The sequence below is a fragment of the Hypomesus nipponensis genome, chromosome 16, assembly GCF_054491055.1.
Source record: "Hypomesus nipponensis isolate SF chromosome 16, ASM5449105v1, whole genome shotgun sequence".
Lineage (NCBI taxonomy): Eukaryota > Metazoa > Chordata > Actinopteri > Osmeriformes > Osmeridae > Hypomesus > Hypomesus nipponensis.
The window spans coordinates 12018829-12034830 of record NC_140376.1 but is presented as its reverse complement, the minus strand read 5'-3'; positions in this window follow the sequence as shown (position 1 = coordinate 12034830).

Here is a 16002-nt window from a genome sequence, read left to right as displayed (position 1 = left end):
GAGGCAACCGGTTTTACGAAAATGGCTTGTATCTAGTGATGTGTCGTTCGTGAACGATTCGTTCATTTTGAATGAATCCTTATAAGGACTCGGGAGTAACGAGTCCTCTCAACGAGTGATTCGTTCATTTCCCGACTCGGTCTTTCTACGAGTCTTTGGATCCTTTTTTCACGTGACCCGCATTGTATATTTTAGTAGAGGAAACAGTTTCCTTTTTCCTTTTCGCGCGGCTGTTTTAGTAAAACGTGAATGATATTCGCTCAAGTCATCATACTGACTGGTTTTGTTATTTTCACTTTACATTTACACTAACAGTTTAGTACAGTGTAATTGTTTGACGTGATAATTAAATGCTAGTGTGATAGTGCATGACCAAATCATACAAACTCATGATACATTATTTTAATGCAGGAAATTATTTTGAAATAGTATCTGCTGGTGCACATGTCATGCACTAACCTACATGAGCCCCCCCCCAACCCCACCCCCACCCCCCACCCCGTTGAAATTAACGAATGACTTGAAAAAAGATTATTTCATTTTACTGAACGAGATACAAAGAACCGAAACAAGTAAAATGAACCAAACTTCCCATCACTACTTGTAGCTATACAGCGATAAAGCCCGCCAGTTGCCCCCAGATTCAGAGTTTGCAGGGATCACTTTACAGAAGTGGATTATATTTATAAACCTTTTAAATACACTAACGTTACATACACACGCTGGCGTTTTCTGACATAGCTACGCTAGCTATCTCTAGCTCCTTAAATTTACATCTGATTGTAGCCAAAGCTAGCTCCGCTACATAACGTTTCCTACACTGTAGTTTGTTTAACCTAGCAGCAAACAAGTTATCAACTCAACCAGTGAGCATGTTTCACACAACTTGAAGGGGCTACTAGTAACTGAAACTTACCAGCTATGGCGCTCCAAACTTTCAAGTTCAAGTCTTTTATTGTAAGATGCACAGAACAACACAGGGTCAGACCAAGCAATGATATTCTTAGGACAGACAAGACAATGCAACCTGGCATAGCATGACATATAAATAGCCTACTCAGATCATACTATGATTCATAGCTACACCCATGATAAGCTAACATAAAAGGTCTTTCTCCTCACACAGCATGGGAAAGAGCCTGTGCTCAATGATGAACGATCATTTTGGTGTACGACCAACACCCAGGTCATGCAGGTCTACCTCTTTGATCAGATCGATTATGTCTGTTGGCATTGTCATGCAGTTATGGCAATTACTAAGTAGCTAGCTACAAGCACACCACTCGTGTTGTTCAACCTGTCAGTGTTAACATATGTATATCTTCCGGAAAAAACACATATTCTGCATCATATGAAACAACAGCGGTCCTGCGGGTACATAATTACGTATTGGTTCGAAAGCAAATGCCATAGATGAACAGGGATAGGTATGAGGGGTCGATTTTCTTCAATTTTGTATGCAGTTTAGCGCACATGGCAGCGCCCAGTTCTTTTTAAGTACATAATTTACACACTAGAGATTTCGATTATTAATAGAATATGGCATACAGTTGTATGTTAAATATGTCATTAAAAGTATATACTATTATAATATCACTGTCTAATCGCAGTTCAGATCCACTTTGACACTCGTCGACAACAGTGTTGTCGATCTGCGTCTGATGAGTATTTTCTTAATTTCGTACCAAGGTCAATTCGACATCAAAATGGAGAGCAGTCTTTTAAAGATATGTTGATTGCAAAGACAGACTGTTTGAATCGCAATTCCATCTGAAATACTGCCAGTGACAACGTTGTTACAGTAGCTTGTTCCAAAGGGGGTTTGCTTGTTTCAAATGGCGGTTTGCTTTTTTAAAAGGGTGTTCTTAATGAATTATGCAATATGAGTAGGCTAAATGCTTGAACATATCACTAGAAGGGAAAACGGACCCACCTGCAACCGACGCAAGTAAGCACACCCTACAATTTCCCCAGAAATTGTACCCTCTCTAGTCAATATGTGCATTTGATCATTCTACTCTGAGGTATTAAATATTGTTCACATGTAGCCTAGTTTTGGCAATACGTTTCATGTATTCTATTCAGAACACAACATTAATTACACTGCTTAACTGACCATCCTTTCTTTAGGCATTGACAAAATAATACTTCATCATATAAATGAAATATTTCAGTATAGGACACACAGCTTATCAAAGCAAATTACATCAAAATTACAAATGTTTTTTTTATTTTATAATTTATTGTCAAAATAAAACTGCTTAGACTGCTAGACTTTGAAATACAGCATATATCTTTGGGTCACAACTTAGACTGTTTAGGACTTGAAATGTTCTTTAAAAAAATAACTTGATTCATGTGTGAGGCTTCTTTTCTCCAGTAGCTGCCTCTTGCACTACTGGAGCATAACTATGGATGGATTTTTTAAAGTGGATTTTATTTTGAAAGATAGTATATTTTCTAAAATTATCTAAATATGTAAAATTGTTGTCTTGTTTATAGTCACTCACTTTATATATATATATGTGTTCCTGTGTAATATTTGTAAAACAAAATGCTGCCCACGAGACCTAAATCGCCTAATTTCTGCATCAGCTTCATTTCTGAGACATGTTGTCTTTCATGTAAACTTCACATGAATGCTTTCCGAAGAAAATTCAGTTCTTAATTTAACAACTGTTAAAGCGCAATTTAGTGTGAGATGTCTGTCTCCTCCTAATGTTTTTCTCTTCAGATATCCTGTTTTAATGACAATAATTAGCAGTTGTATGGACATACAATTAACACTGACAAGGTGTTAATACTTTGTATGTGTGATTAAGACTATAAAACAAACCAATCGCTGATGTCAATAAGATAGATTGCACAAAATCATTTCTTTGGATTGTTAGAAATCATTCACTGATGTCAATAAGATAGATTGCACAAAAATACTTATTTGGATTGTTAGTCTGTCTCCATTAATTCTAATGTTACAGGTATACATTTAAGTAATCACAGCTAAATATGTCATACAGTACCTGTACGAAAAATAAGTATATTACAGTATACTATAAGTATACTAAAATATGGATAGTACATTTTTAGTTCAATTTTGATATACTTTTAAGAAGTGAACTTAGAAAATAGTTCACTTTTGATATGCTTTTAAGTATGCTTGGAAACAAAAAATAGTAAACATTTCTTCTGGAGTAGGATGTACGTAGGATGACATTTTCTCAAAAGCAATTCCTGAGGGGGACACAAAAATGACTGCTGTAACACATAGCATACATTGTAAGTTATTGTAAGTTAAATGTGCATTATTCATATTATTTAAATTTCCTTACGTTTACAATGATTTATTGGGGGTCCCCCCCCCCCGGATTTCCGCCTATGCATTTAGAAGTATAGTTCATAAACTAAAAGTGCCCATACACAGGCTACTTTACAGTATTCAAAAGTAAACTTCAAATACACTATAAGTGTACTTTAAAGGATACTAAATTACCTAAAAAGTGGGCAAATTCAGTTTACTCAGTACAAAAATAGTATATAAATAAGTACACTGCTAGTATATAAATATATGGAGCCCCTAAAGGGACACTCTACACTCTACGTCCTCAAAGTCCAAACTTTAATACTGTTCAAATTGTATCTTGACTAGGGATGGGCGATACCAATAATTTTCATTTCGATCCGATTCACAGTACTTTCAAGACCAGTATCGTCAATATTGATATAGATACTTCTATGAAATATTTTTGTTTTAATAATTTGATAATGCATTCTGCAAGCCATCGTTATTAATATTAAATAAACCGCAATAGACTTGACGTGTTTGTGTTGCCTCCTCTGCTCGAGTCAACTGTACTTTGTCATGCACTTTAGGGTGTTTAACTTTTAGATTGCTTTGTCATGTTTGTGGTATTGCAACAATGGTGTATTGTTTTTTGACAAATGTCACATGAAGCTTCATCGTTATTAACTGGAGTGAAAGAACTCCAGATTATACTTATTTTTCTTTCAGTCATGACCGCAGCAATGCACTAGAATCTGCGCCGAGTGTGCTGTCACTGAGTGAGAGAGATAGTGCGGCGCGCTGCCGCTGATGAACTCATGATAAGCACAGACACAGCGGAAGAAATTGTTACCATTCACTTTCTTATTTAAGTACATTTCAGTACTATACGGGCCTACTACTATTATAAAAATATTCTAAAATCACTTGTTTAAAAGAAATCCCAGGTAGGATCGATATTTCGAATTGAGAATCGATCCTTTTGATACAATGTCAGTATCGAAAATATCGATACTTTATGATCGATCCGCCCATCCCTAATCTCGACTCGGTGTATGCCTGGCACAGTTGATGGCAGCAGAAATATGCTGCATCTCACAGTTTTTTTTACTGGTGATCAACCGGACACCAAATAATGTGTTTTTTGAGCCTCCACCTTGCCTACAAGTAAGTGTCTGAGAAGATACTTTCTCATGCGCACCAGAATATTTTTTTTCTTCCCCATGTCCATTTATTGTTGATTGTTCTTCTACAGGTACAGTCCTGCACTTTTGTGGTTCATGTTGTTTTAATTTGTAACTTGTATAACTGCATGCTCTTATGGGTCTTCCCTTTTGGCACTTGTTTAGCTTTTTCACAATGTATGCTTCATGTTTTGGCTACTTGCAATGTTTTGGACAATCTCGTCGTTATGATCAGTGACCTATGCTCTTTTGTAAAGCTCTCTCTTGGAAATCGCTTTGGATAAAAGCGTCTGCTAAATGAATACATGTAAATTTAGGGGCGCCATATAAATAAGTACACTGCTAGTACACAATCCTTAAGTATACTTACAACTTAAACTTGAAGTATACTTCTTTTTGTAAGGGAGGTTGACTCTTCGCATTTGTATCCAAATACAAACCTATCTATACCAGTTCAAGATATGACAAAGTAGTGTGTCCTAATAGTACATACTTTGAGGTACACAGTAGACACAAAAAGTAAAAAGTGTGCAATTCAGGATGAAGCACCAGTCAGTATTAGCAGAGGGATTGACATCCTGCTTGCTTACCAGCATGACTCAGTTTGTAATGGAAATAGGTTGCACCTGCTGCTTCTTCAGTGACGGCTTGGTTAATGCACATTTCATTACTTTATGTTCAGGCTCTTATTTCTCTTTTTTACCTTTCTAACCACAGTAATGGCAAACTCACTGTGCCTTGTATCAACCACATTAAGATTTTTCATATCCTGTGCTCAAGGTTGGTATCTCATAGATTGAGTCATTGCATTGCACTTGATTTATTGGGCACCCCCTGAGCTCCTCTTTAATCTTTTCTGAGCAGGAACCATGGGAACCCTAAACTAATAACAGCGGATATTGAAACTACTATTGATACCTGAACAACACAACTGTTTCTGCAAACACACATTCTGTAACCAATACAAACAATACACAGTGTGTGTGTGTGATATACACATGCATTACTGCACAGGATTATTTGTAGCTTCTTAGTTAAAATAAAATAAAAACAGACAAAAGGATCTTAAGAAGACATGTTCTCAATACAAAAACCAAGTTATGATTTATCTAGACTGTGGAGTAAGGACAAATGAACAACAACACTTTCATTGTAGAAAATTATACAAATTTGACATGAACTAACTTACATTAGGAAAATAATATACCTTAATTTGTGGCATGTAAACAGAGATACCTGTATTGATTTGAAGATTTCTTTAAAAAATAAAATGTATTCACATTTTGGAATTCCCTCTCTCCCTACCACATTTCCTGACCTCTCCATAACAATTCTCTGTCAATAAAAATAAAGGCCATAATGCCATTACCAATATTAACTAGAGAGGGTACAATTTCAGGGGAAATTGTAGGGTGTGCTTGCTTGTGTCGGTTGCACAGGGGTCCGACAGTTTTACAACTGATATTTCTGTAGGCTATATTTTATATAAAAATGCATAGCCTACTGATTATTTATACAGATTACATAGATATAAAAGCATAATTTGTTTCTGCTCATTTACAACTCAAAATACAAAGAGTGAAGAGTAGAATAAAGATTTGGCAGACCAGTGTAAAACTGGACCAAATCTCTATGACTTAAACGTAATTTTAAGTTTTTCCCTTCTCGTGATATTTTCAGGCATTTAGCCTATTCATATTGCATTCATTCATTAATAAAGATCCCCTGAACTTAGAACTTTATATCGGCCGGGGGGGGGGGGGGGGGGAGACCTGCCCCCACTGCTAAAAAAATCATAGGGGAAACACTGGTACTTCCTTAATAATATCATCTTATATTGTACATTACACATCACAATTGTGTGTCATATCACAAAGTAAAATTAGCAAATAGTTATCACCCAGGCCTCTTTGCTTGTGGCGTTTCTGCAGCTGCCTTGCAGTAAAGCAGTTAGCTTAGCTATCTCCCAGAAGTTTACAAGCTGCTAAACTAATTACAATTGTGTGTCATATCACAAAGTAAAACGAGAGAGGGTACAATTTCTGGGGAAATTGTAGGGTGTGCTTGCTTGCGTTGGTTGCAGGGGTCCGTATTAAAATTACTTTAATAACTGATATTTCTGTATATTTTATATAAAAATGCATAGCCTACTTATTATTTATAAAGATTACATAGATTTAAAAGCATATTTTTTTCTGCTCATTTACAACTCAAAATACTCAGAGTTAAGAGTAGAATAAAATAGTTGTCTTCTCATTTCCCCAGCAAGAGGGAATGGTGATCGGCAGCCTGATAGTTGAATCAAAACGAATACATTTGGCAGACCGGTGTAAAAATTGACCTAATCCCTATGACTTAAACGTCATGTTGTTTTTTCCCTTCTCGTGATATTTTCAGCCATTTAGCCTACTCATATTGCATTCATTCATTAATAAAGAACCCCCTTTGAAGCTTATTTTAACAACGTTCCCAACAGTAGCTATCTCAGATGGAATCGCGATTCAAATAGTAGCTACCATTTGCTAACTGAATATGCCCCCAAAAACGTAAATAAGCTTGACATTTATTTAGGGGAAAATCACTCATTCATAAAAATGTCAGTGGTAGCGATCATTGCCAGTAACAAGGCAAAATGCGATATAGCCCTGCTGTGTAGAGAAGCTGCCCCGGTAAATTGTGGGCTACTACTACTACTAGATTGTCTTGGTAGAGATTGCGTTGGTTTAATTCAATTTAACGTTACTTCCGTTGTACGGTCTAGGCTGAAATTAATTATTTTCATGGACAGATTGACAAAGTTTAGGCTGTGGCAATGGAGTTCAGGTTAGTAGTCACTAGTCAGATAGTTTCACCTATTGAAAGACTTTTGATTTAAGTAAGGGTAGTGCTGAACATGTTCCGCCGTTTGACTTGCTGGGTACTGTAAACAGCTGTGGAGATGTTTTTTTTAGCTACTAGACTAGGCTACAGTACAGCGTTGCAGTGAGCTACAATGGTTTGAAACCACAGGTAATGATAATTTCACCAACAAATCGTTTACTTGTAATATAATGTCATAATAAATCCTACAACGAAAATGTGTTTGTGAGGAATGTTTATTTTGACAATTGAAAACAGATGCATCATAGACCGCTGTAGTATGTGTTGCCAGGGCAACAGAGGCTAATGATGATAATGCTTCAGTGAAATAGTAGACTACTGTTTCCGAAAGTAGATGTAACTACTTCCTTCCTTGAGGGTTTAGGTTGGTTGAGGGGCAGTTCTATGGGCGTATGTGAAGCCCTCTGTGACATGCTTGCGTGTAAAAAGGGCTATACAAATAAAAAAATATTTGATTCTATTTATATCAGCTTATATTGTACATTACATTTCATTATTAATAATATATGTGAGAGAACAAAGGCCCTTGCTGAAGGCAAAGCACACCCAATTCAAACAAAGAAGTCAATTGGTTTGAGAATGTGCATTGGCCACTGCCACCATGGAATTTTAAAGAACCACTGTAGCTCTTTGAGGCAAAATTTTATAATTTTGCTAACCAATCAACACATTTAGGTACTTGTATTACTGTAACTGTGCTAGTTACATTAAACATTTCTGTCGTTTACTTCACCAACCTGGTAATGCCTCAAGCTCTGTCAACTCTCTTTGAAATATATGGTTGAAAAAAGTTTTCAGCAGACGTCAGAATGTGTGGACCGTCTGCAAAGTCTTGTCTGGCTCTGTAACATGGCGTATTCTAACTGAAAAGTGCCGAAACTCACCAAACATTACAAAATAAAGTTTCCACTACTATGTTTAGAACGTTGACTATTCAAAAAACAAAAATAAGTTAGATCATTAATGTAGATGATCACATCAAAATGCGAAAACCCAAAACGGGAAATGTTAGCCTGGCTTCCAGAACGTAATCAACAACGTCACGAAAGAGCGCTTGGGTTGAATTTGTTTTCAACAAACAACATATTACGTTGCTATGATTGGTTGTAGGTTATCCAATATAGCGAAGAGGCATTTGTTTTACGAGTTCGGTTGAAACACGCCCCATAGTCACAGTCCAACGGAGAGTTATCAGACTCATATTCTGACTAAAATTATGAGTATGACAACGTCAGGCTAGGGAAATGCTACATAGCCTTCTGTTTAATCCGCCACTAATTACAGTTTTTCACAGTATCTAGGACCCATTTCTCAATACTTAAGTCACGTTTTCAAAACTCTTAACGCAGTTGTCCTAACCAACTTTCAGCTCGGCACAGCAGTTAATTTCACATTCAAAATGCACTAAAACTACCAAATCACTTCATACATGTCTCAAATCAACTCATTCTTCCATAACACTAGCAAAGGATGACAGCCAACAAACATACTTTGTCACCCACAAAACAATGACCTAAAAACACTAACAACAAGTAGCATTATACAATGTTTTATACAATGTAAAACCAGGACAAATCTCTACTGTTTAGAATGTACTGCAATATATGTAAGTGGAATGAATTAGACAGGATGCAGTATGCTTGGATGTCTTTTTTATTTTTTCCACGGATCCAGAATACAAGAATTTGTATCCATCGATATACATCATCCACTGATACAACATCATTTGTATCCACAACATCCACCTAATACAACAGCTACTCTACTCTTCTGCATTTGGCCAAAGGTTCTCGTGTACATCACATCTGATGTAATCTTGGGCAATACACCTCGGAAAGAATCTTCTGGCATGCCTGATCCATCCCTGGCAATCTTCTGTTGATATGTCCAGGCATCCAGCATTCATTGCGTCCAGGAGGGACATTTTATTGTGTGGTTGGTGGTCATAAACCTTCCACCTCCAAGAGGAAAATAATTCCTCTATGGGGTTGAGGAATGGAGAGTAGGGTGGAAGGAAAAGGGACACTATTCTGGGATGGGCTGCAAACCACTCAGTGACTGCACGTGAGTGGTGAAATGCCACATTGTCCCATACAATTAGAAATGTTGGCTGGTTTCTATTCTCTGCATCACTTTCCTCACCTAGCACAACTCTTCCATAGAGATCTTCCAGGAATGCAAGGAGATGCTCAGTGTTGTATGGCCCAATTAATGGTTTGTATAACAGCAGTCCATCAGTGGATATTGCTGCACACATAGTGATGTTTGCACCCCTCTGGCCCGGGACATCCACTGTGGCTCTCTTCCCAATCATGTTCCTACCTCTACGCCGTGTTTTGGCCAAGTTGAAACCCACCTCATCCACATAGATTAAAATGTGGGGTGTTTGCCTGGCTTCAATCTCCATGACGCTCTAAAATACAAGGCAACATACAGTAAGAGTTGGGCTATTACAGTAGTACACATTACCCAACAATTTGTCTTTGTGTGTGTTTGGTTTTGTTCAAAAACAGTTCTGTATTTTATTGGGATCTTACCTGGACATATTGGTTTCTGAGTTGTTGGATACGTTCATAGTTCCTCTCAAAAGGCACAGTGTGCAACTGCTTCATCCTGACCTGATGTTTTTTCAGGACTCTAGAAATAGTTGTTACGCTTACACTGTTGATGTTTGTAAAAGTAACGTTCTCTGCCAAGACTCTGTCTCGAATCTCTGTTAGTTTTATGCCATTGTTGCTGATGACCATATCAACAATGTCAGTTTCCTGCATATCAGTGAACATCCTACCTCTCCCACCTGTGTGAGGTAACCGTTGAGTCCTAAGCAGAAATGCAAAAGCAATTACACACAAGTGGGTTTGGAAGCTTTACTCCATTTACTTTTGTAATGTGCAGCTCAGTCAGATGCCCTTGCAGAATACAAGTTACCTGTTGGTTTGCTGGAAAACTCTAACAATAGATGCCACTGTTGAGCGTTGCAGATTTGGCTGCACTCTCTGACCAGCCTCTCTCATCGAGAGACCATGGTTTACGACATGATCAATTATAGTAGCTCTGATCTCATCTGAGACTACAGCTCTTGATCTTCCTCTCATTCTTCTTCCACCACGCATACGTACTCCTCGCCCCCTCCCAGCCACTCTTCTTCCTCTTTCAGCCATGTCTCTATCTCTTGCTGGGTCCATGTTTGCATCACAATACAAAGCTATTCTTAAATTGTCTCCTTTTATATACGTAGTAAAATTGAAAGAGTAACACCTGGGTCAGTGTTCAGCTACAATAAGATTCAGCTGTGGTTGGTCTAATTGTTTTTATAGCATTACATTTTTTGATCCAAAATATATTTCATTAGAACATTACTGTAGAAATGTAGCCAATTTCTGTCTTATTCAGTTGTGTATTATGTTATTGTTTTGAACTGAAGTTTAACAGTTTTGAAAACAGGATGTAAGCATGTGCAAATTGGCCTGTAGGTACATAGAGTTTTGGCAGTTGTTGTGTCGAAGTGAGAAAATAATGAATATAATCTGAAAGATGTAGTCATTGAATACATTTTGTGCCAAAGCAATGATAAATGATCCACTTCTGTTAAACTTAAGGGTGTCAAAACAAACGACAAAATCACTCAGGAAATGCATGTCACGCTAACCCTATAGCTGCCATGCTGTTACGATGCGCCACCACTCGTTTCTTCATTTAAAGTTTTACATCGGACCAATGTTCCCTCAAATTTTTTTCCGCACTGAGCAAATAGAAATCTGTCTTAGCGCAAACCTCATTACTCTGAGCAAAGTTGGCAGAGAACTCCGCTTGCTTCTTCGTCCATCCATCATCTACCGCTTGTCCGGGGATCGGGTCGCGGGGGCAGCGACCTAAGCAGGGAGGCCCAGACTTCCCTCTCCCCGGCCACTTCCACCAGCTCTTCCTGGGGGACCCCGAGGCGTTCCCAGGCCAGCCGAGAGACATAGTCCCTCCAGCGTGTCCTGGGTCTTCCCCGGGGCCTCTTCCCAGTGGGACGTGCTCAGAACACCTCACCAGGGAGGCGTCCAGGAGGCATCCTAATCAGATGCCCGAGCCACTTCAGCTGGCTCCTCTTGACGCGGAGGAGCAGCGGTTCTACTCTGAGCCCCTCCCGGATGACCGAGCTTCTCACCCTATCTCTAAGGGAGAGCCCGGACACCCTGCGGAGAAAGCTCATTTCGGCCGCTATTCGCGATCTCGTTCTTTCGGTCACTACCCATAGTTCGTGACCATAGGTGAGGGTAGGAACGTAGATCGACTGGTAAATAGAGAGCTTCGCCTTTCGACTCAGCTCCTTCTTCACCACGACGGACAGATGCAGAGCCCGCATCACTGCGGACGCCGCACCGATCCGCCTGTCAACCTCGCGCTCCATTCTTCCCTCACTCGTGAACAAGACCCCGAGATACTTGAACTCCTCCGCTTGGTTCAGGATCTCCTCCCCGACCCGGAGATGGCACTCCACCCTTTTCCGGTCGATTACCTGGCCTCAGATTTGGAGGTGCTGATTCGCATCCCAGCCGCTTCGCATTCGGTTGCGAACCGCTCCAGTGAGAGCTGAAGGTCACGGCCCGATGAAGCCAACAGGATCACATCATCTGCAAAAAGCAGCGACCCAATCCTGAGGTCACCAAACCGGACCCCCTCAACACCCTGGCTACGCCTAGAAATTCTGTCCATATAGGTAATCAACAGAATCGGTGACATAGGGCTGCGAAACAAGTTCGACTTACTACCGGCAATGCAGACCAAACTCTGGCACCGGTCGTACAGGGACCGGACAGCCCCGATCAGGGAATCCGGTACCCCATACTCTCGGAGCACCCCCCACATGAGCCCCCGAGGGACACGGTCGAACGCCTTTTCCAAATCCACAAAACATGTGTAGACTGGTTGGGCGAACTCCCATGTACCCTCCAGGATTCCGCGGAGGGTATAGAGCTGGTCCACTGTTCCACGGCCAGGACAAAAACCACATTGCTCCTCCTGAATCCGAGGTTCGACAATCCGACGGACCCTCCTCTCCAGGACCCCTGAATAGACTTTCCCAGGGAGGCTGAGGAGTGTGATCCCCCTAAAGTTGGAGCACACCCTCCGGTCCCCCTTTTTAAATAGGGGAACCACCACCCCGGTCTGCCAGTCCAGAGGCACTGTCCCCGACATCCACGCGATGTTGCAAAGTCGTGTCAGCCAAGACAGCCCTACAACATCCAGAGCCTTAAGGAACACCGGGCGGACCTCATCCACCCCAGGGGCCCTTCCACCGCGGAGCTTTTTAACCACCTCGGCGACCTCAGCCCCAGAGATAGAAGGGCCCCCCCCGATGTCCCCAGACTCTGCCTCCACGTCGGAAAGCGTGTTGGTGGAATTAAGGAGGTCTTCGAAGTATTCCTTCCACCGATCCAGGACGTCCCCTGTCGAGGTCAGCAGCACACCATCCGCACCGTATACAGTGTTGACAGAGCACTGCTTCCCCCTCCTGAGCCGCCGGATGGTGGTCCAGAACCTTTTTGAAGCCGTTCGGAAGTCATTCTCCATGGCCTCGCCGAACTCCTCCCATGCCCGGGTTTTTGCCGCCGCGACCGCCAAAGCCGCATACCGCTTGGCCTGCCGGTACACATCAGCTGCCTCAGGAGTCCTACCAGCCAATAAAGTCCGATAGGCCTCCTTCTTCAGCTTGACAGCATCCCTCACCTCCGGAGTCCACCACCGGGTCCGAGGGTTACCGCCGCGACATGCACCGACCGCCTTGCAGCCGCAGCTCCGGTCAGCCGCTTCAACAATGGAGGCCCGGAACATGGCCCATTCGGACTCAATGTCCCTGGCTCCCCCTGAGACATGATCGAAGCTCTCCCGGAGGTGGGAGTTGAAGCTCCTTCTGACAGAGGGTTCCGCCAGCCGTTCCCAGCAGACCCTCACATTACGTTTGGGCCTGCCAGGCCTGACCGGCGTCTTCCCCCACCATCGAAGCCAACTCACCACCAGGTGGTGATCAGTTGACAGCTCTGCCCCTCTCTTCACCCGAGTGTCCAAGACATGCGGCCCCAAGTCCGACGACACGACTACAAAGTCCATCATCGAACTGAGACCTCGGGTGTCCTGGTGCCAGGTGCACATATGAACACCCTAATGCTTGAACATGGTGTTCGTTATGGACAAGCCGTGTCTAGCACAGAAGTCCAACAACAAGACACCACTCGGGTTCAGATCGGGGGGGCCGTTCCTCCCAATCACGCCCCTCCAGGTCTCACTGTCATTGCCCACATGAGCATTGAAGTCCCCCAGGAGGACGAGGGAATCCCCGGGAGGAGCGCTTTCCAGCACCCCCCCCAGAGACTCCAAAAAGGGTGGGTACTCTGAGCTGCCGTTTGGTGCATAGCACAAACGACAGTGAGGACCCGTCCCCCCCACCCGAAGGCGGAGGGAGGCTACCCTCTCGTCCACCGGGGTGAACCCCAATGTACAGGCGCCGAACCGAGGGGAAACAAGTATTCCCACCCCAGCTCGACGCCTCTCACCAAGGGCAACTCCAGAGTGGAAGAGAGTCCAGCCCCTCTCAAGGAGACTGGTTCCGGAGCCTATACTGTGCGTCGAGGCGAGGCCGACTATATCTAGCCGGAAACTCTCTACCTCGCGCACCAGCTCAGGCTCCTTTCCCGCCAGCGAGGTGACATTCCACGTCCCTAAAGCTAGCTTCTGCAGCCGAGGATCGGACCGCCAAGGCCCCCGCCTTCGGCCGCCGCCCGTCTCACACTGCACCCGACCCCCATGACCCCTCCTGCGGATGGTGAGCCCACTGGAAGAGGGTCCCACGTTGTCTCTTCGGGCTGTGCCCGACCGGGCCCCATGGGAAAAGGCCCGGCCACCAGGTGCTCGCCATCGAGCCCCACCCCCGGGCCTGGCTCCAGGGGGGTGGCCCCGGTGACCCGCTTCCGGGCAGGGGCAACTGAGAACCATTTCTGTTTTTCTTCATGGTTGGTTTTTTGAGCCACGCTTTGTCTGGTCTTTCACCTGGAACCTGTTTGCCTTGGGTGACCCTACCAGGGGCATAAAGCCCCCGACAACATAGCTTCCAGGATCACTAGGACACGCAAACCCCTCCACCGCGGTAAGGTGGTGACTCAAGGAGGGGCTTCTTCGTAGCTAAATATATCAGATATATATCAGAAAGCTTCATCAGTCTACCTGGACCATCGACTGTGTCCGTTTGAACAATTTCATCAAGCCATTTGTGTTTAAATGTAAAATTGCCCCCTTTTTGGGGCGACTGTAACAAGGGCGTAGGTTCGGTCTCAGCTTTTGGAAGGGACACTTTTTTTGTACGTAGGTAATTGGTTCAGGCAGAGCTGCCAACTCTCACGGTTTCGCCGTGTGACACACGCATTTAAACCATTTCTCACGCTCTCATGCCACACCTTGTGTATCTCACGCTGAAAAGTCAACGCCAAACAAGTAGCCAAGCTAACGTTGTAAACAGTAACGGACGACGCGCAGGTTAACGTAGTAAAGCAACATTGACGCACAATGGAGGGGGGGCCAGTGAAGCTTGCAAAACTTTGCCTTGGGGGGTGGGGGGGGAGAAGAGACAATCTTACGCCAAGGTTTTTTGAAAAGTTGGCAGCCCTGGGTTCAGGTTTTATAGAGCTGTACTAGGCCTACATAATCTGTACAGGATTTCTGAGAAATGAAATCTTATATGATGCATACACTTGGGCATCCCAATTTGTAGCACCGTTTTACTATCTACAAGTATAAGTGTGAATGATAACATTCATGGGTAACATTGTCTAAACATCCCTTATAAACTGCAATTTAATGCAGTATTTACCAAAATGGACAATTCAACTTCTCACCTGAACCACTGATGCTGATTCATCACCAACCTGTTCTACATCTGTATCTTCAGGGTGCTATTTTTCCTGCACAGTAATTCATCAATTTAATACAGACGCTAACCATGCTTATTTGACTGCTGACATTGGTCGACGTTACAGGGATAGGCATTTTACTTTCCAAGTAGGCTCATAGTAGGATCATATAGGCCTAATTACTTATTACCAGTTATTATCAAACCTCGGCTTTGCCGTATCGGCTCGATACAGCTCGGTTGATATGTTTCAGCCTCAGTTTGATATTTCCCGGTGTTACAAGCCAACTGGTTTTCAAGCCAACTGGTTTCCCAGCTGTGTGTGCACCTATCAGTCCCCCTCTATCACCAGATTCGTCACAAATTCACAAACATATTACTGGCGATTCTCAAGTCGGATCTCATATTTGCTGCGGCAAATATGAAAGTAGGCCAATAGGCTACGTGTGAACTACATTAGGCTACCATTCGCGACAAAATAAATGGAGACAAAATAAAATATTTGCAGGCTCGCATGAAGTGGGATTCGATCCCACTAGAGCAAAATTACATGCACACGTAAGTCCGTTGACTTACACCGCGTGCCATACCAGCTCTGAAACTTGAGCAATATAATAACGTGCTTGTCAACTACGTTTTGCCTTCGGGTAACATGTTGTTTTGGTTCTTCTGAATCAACTAGTTACCGTAGACACCACCCGAATGTAGGCTACTCATCACGTATTTGGAGTTGTCTCAAGGCAATAGCCATATTAACCACATCTTTTGGG